This window comes from Lipotes vexillifer, unplaced genomic scaffold (assembly GCF_000442215.2).
Source record: "Lipotes vexillifer unplaced genomic scaffold, Lipotes_vexillifer_v1.1 scaffold302, whole genome shotgun sequence".
Classification (NCBI taxonomy): domain Eukaryota; kingdom Metazoa; phylum Chordata; class Mammalia; order Artiodactyla; family Lipotidae; genus Lipotes; species Lipotes vexillifer.
The window spans coordinates 2659745-2664181 of record NW_006798913.1 but is presented as its reverse complement, the minus strand read 5'-3'; positions in this window follow the sequence as shown (position 1 = coordinate 2664181).

Sequence of the window (4437 nt, the reverse complement as noted above, 5' to 3'; positions counted from 1 at the left end):
TCTTTCCCTCACAAAAATTGGACATATTTAGTCCATGGATATGCAAACTGACAACGGATAGACTGATCCCATTTTCCCCAGCCCTTCAAAAGAAAGTTGGAGCATTTGTAAATCTGTGCTGTTCTGGATGGGTTTTTCTATTTCACTCCTGGTTTTGTTGTTGTTGTCATGTTGGTTTCCCCTTGAAACAAAAATTCCTAACTGAAAGATGTGACTGCAGTGAAAGACAGATACCCAATGTCAGTGGTGTCTGCACTTCTAAATTATCTTTTGAGTTCGAAAACAATTCAAAATCATCTGAATAGGATCTTAAAATTCTTAAGCAGAAGCTATCTTAGATTGCGTTGGAGGAAGTGGGGGGTGAGAATGCTTAGTAGGTTGAAGAGGCTACAGCCGTGGGAGAGTCCAGGGGAGACACCATCTTCTAGAATCTTCTTGGTGAACACACGCCAAGTGCAGAGCAGAGCAGCATCTGTGATATGAAATTGCTCTCAGTTCACTCAAACATAGCACATATACAAACAGAGAATATGGTGTGCATAGGAAAGGTCTGAAGGAAAAGAGTGGTGTTACAACACCACCATCTGACTTGGATTTGCCTGCAGTAACCTGAAAGGGATTGTACTTGTGGAGGCTATACCAGCCTCCACTTTCTGTCCGATTAATAGTTGTTAAAGAAACCTTGGAGATAAAAAATAAAAGATAGTGACCCAAAACGTTTAAAATGTTTAGTATTTTTTTTTTAATGAATGATGACATCATGTAATACCTGTAAGTGAACAGAGGATGTGTCAATATGCTTTGTATTATTACATGTTCCTAAGATTGTTTTATATTATTTCATTAGAGTAGGTAGTCTAGTAGTTACTTAAGTGAGAATAAACCAACATTTATCATTAAAAAGGAAACATTGTTAATGAAATACTGTTCTAAGGATTCATCTGACAGATAGGCTCGAATTAACTGACCCCAAGACATTTGGTAAGTCAAATTATTAGGGGAGATATTTTATCCATCATCCAAATTGACAGAATATTTAGATAGGTAGGTTGACCATTAAGCAGTTATATAGTTAATCATGAAAGAGTAATCTCATTTGTAGAGCACTTTATAATTTTAAAAACTCATTCACAGCAACTCAGCATTTGGAATGATTTATTCATTCAACAAGCATTCATTGAATGCCTATGTGTGACTACTATGTGCTATATGCTTTACATATACAAAGAAATCAAATAAGATACTTGCACTCACAGAGTTTACAATCATATATTATAGTTTCAGTTGATTTAAGGGCATAAAATTATTGTTTAAATGTGGTTGTTAATCAAGAGATATTTTTACTTTTTCCTTGAGAGTTTAGCTAGAATGCAAGCAGCATAAAAGTAGGGGCTGAGTTTATTTTGTTCATCAGTGCCAAACAGTACATATTAGCAGCTCAATCAATATTTGTTGATGAGACAATTTTTTAACAAAGATGAACAATATTCCAGGGACTTTTTTAAGGGCAATAGTCTCTGGAAACATTATAAGTTACAAGGATTCATTAGACACACCCGTTTACAAATTGCTATATCTCTTAACAGGTAGCCTCACCTACACCGGGAAAGGTTCCTTTCATGAGGAAACTGGTCTATTACAGGCCTCATCCCACAGCTGTGAATCAGAGTGCAAATGTCAAAAAAACATCATGTAATGAGTCACATTAGCACTTGCAAAATACCTTGGTCTAGCATTACAGGGAGCTCTGATGAGGTGACTCCCCACTGAATTAAGGTGGCCTTTGACCCAAAAAAGCAACTTCTGTTCCTGTCAATTAATATCTCATTCCTTTGACTTGTAATGGCTTATTTGTTTAGTTTAGTTTTGGGTTTTGGTGCGGTTTTTATGACCCATATTACAAGGCAAGAAGCCATGAAAGTGACCACTTTTTGTTTAATAGACATTAGCAATGAACACCACACCTGCCAAGACTCGAGCAGGTATATACAGAGTTGAGACACACACTGGGACGAGGTGAAGTCTGAAAAGGCCTGGAGTGTGGGAAGAGGCATTTGATAAAGCACACTGGGGAGTCCCAAAGTCAAAGTCTTTCAACCCATATTTTTCATCCTTCACACTTTAGCAAATGGAAGACCCTAGAAGTATCTGCCAACATACTAACCAATTCAAAATTTGTAGGAGTCTTACAGATCAACGAAAGGCATGACTACCATTGTATCCCCATAATTCCCACAAACGGTGATTTAGTCCTCAGTGGAAAATACAATTTATAAATGTCACTAGTCATGATATGTTCAAAATGAGACAATTCAAAGGAAATTTTTAAATTACTTTACCTAATACAAATAGCATACTTACTATTATCTGTAATGCTTTAATTAAATAGTCCTACTTTTCCACTTTTTTTTTTTAATAGGAAACAGACACTATTTCATAAACTCCTCATCAGACATTTTAAGGTAAAGCTTTAGGATAAGTTTAGAGCCTAATGAATTAGCCCCAATTATATCACAAAAACTGTCCAACAGCAACAGAAAAAAATTGTGTAAATGTCACCCAAGACCCATTCCTATTCTGCAACATGAAAGCATATGAACTCCGTTCCCTAAGACAAAATATGCTGAGGAAATATAACTAATAATGAGGAGGATGGACATTAATGATTAATATTCAAGCTGTAAGCATATAACATTATCCCTTTAACACAAAAATTCTCAAACCAGGTTACACATTACAATCATAAATGGGGAGCAGGGAGAACTTTTAAGAAATACTAATGGCATTGCTAAGAGTTACTAAACTAGACTTTTTATATTGATCATTTTGCAATATATACAAATATTGAATCATGTTATACATCTGAAGATAATATAATGTTGTATGTCAATTATGCCTTAATTTTAAACAGCACACACACACACACAGAAAGCTAATGGCTGGACCACACAGAAGACCAATTAAATCATAACTCTTAAGGAGACATCAGTATTTTTTTCAATACTGATTAATAAGTAGCCAAAGTTAAGAACAAGTAGTCTTGGCAACATTCAAACCACTACACACATAATAAGAGGATGTTTCAGTATCACAATAGAGTTTTCAAATTAGAACAAGACCTTTGATTTTTCCTTGATTGCTGCTAAGATTCCCTGGTATGCAATAAACTGTTGTTTAAATTTTTAAAGACATACACAAGGCTTGCATCCAAAAAACCTTTCGCACCCGTTTATACACTATATACAACTTATTTAGCACCTACTATAGCAATGAATAAAACACACAATCCCCGCTCTTTCTAAATTTAGAGGTTAGTTGTTTCTAGAACAATTTCCTTAGATATCTGTATTTGAATGTTGGGCTTAAAATGCAATTTCTTAGACACACAATGCTATTGCATCCCAGAAAGAATATACTCCTCAAAATGGCATGTGTTTATCGCACAGTCTTCTTTGCTCTCATTTCCAGTTCCTTCTTGGATTATAACGTAAGGTGAATCGCAAGGGTTGCTCCATTACATAACTCTTTAAAATTCAATTTAAAAAAATAATCATCTTAATTCACATAGCAGGTGTCCTTCATACCTATACTGGGTATGTTCATTTCTGAAAATTTCCTACTGTCCTGGTTGTTGGAGGGTTGTGTGTGTCGTGTGTGTGTGTGTGTGTGTGTGTGTGTGTGTGTGCACTTGTGTGTGAATGTACGCAAGTTCCTCAGAGCTGCACATGCATTTCTGAAGTTCCCTCTGGCACTGGGACTTCTCTCCATCTTCATTTCCCAGGTACTTTCTATATTTAAGAGCTATTGATTTTCTCTTCTTCACCCTTGCATTCTCTTGATATCTTCTGTTCTTCCATTTTACAATAAACTCTTTATCTTGGTGTCTCCATTTTTAAAAGCCTTATCCTGCCTAGCTCCCTTATCTAGAACTCTCTTTCAAGTATGTGACTGTTTCCTTTATCTCTCACCTTTCACCACCTCTCTCTTCCTGCAGGGTAATCCTACCCTCCCCCTTCCTAATCTCCACTTCTTTCTTCCTTCTAGAATGGTTGTATTTTCTATCACTGTATGTTCATTAGCAAGGCAGTGATAACATCAAATTGCAGTACAATAATATTCTTCCCATTGGATAAATTCATTTTACTTTTAAGCTGTTTCAGGAGAAATAGAAGCAAATATTGTAACCTATCAATCCAACTCTAGATCACTGTTTTCAGATGCAGATACAAATACTTTTGAAACGTTCACAACTTTTTAATATTTCTGGCTAATATATTAAAAATAGCAACAATAATAATAATTCTGAATTTGAATGTGATATGCAGTGTTATAGTGAAAATATAAGAAAATAACCTAAATAGGTACTGAAATTATATCCTGCTGCCAGGCCACACCTAGCATAATGGATAATTATCTTTGAGTCCAAAGCATTAACTT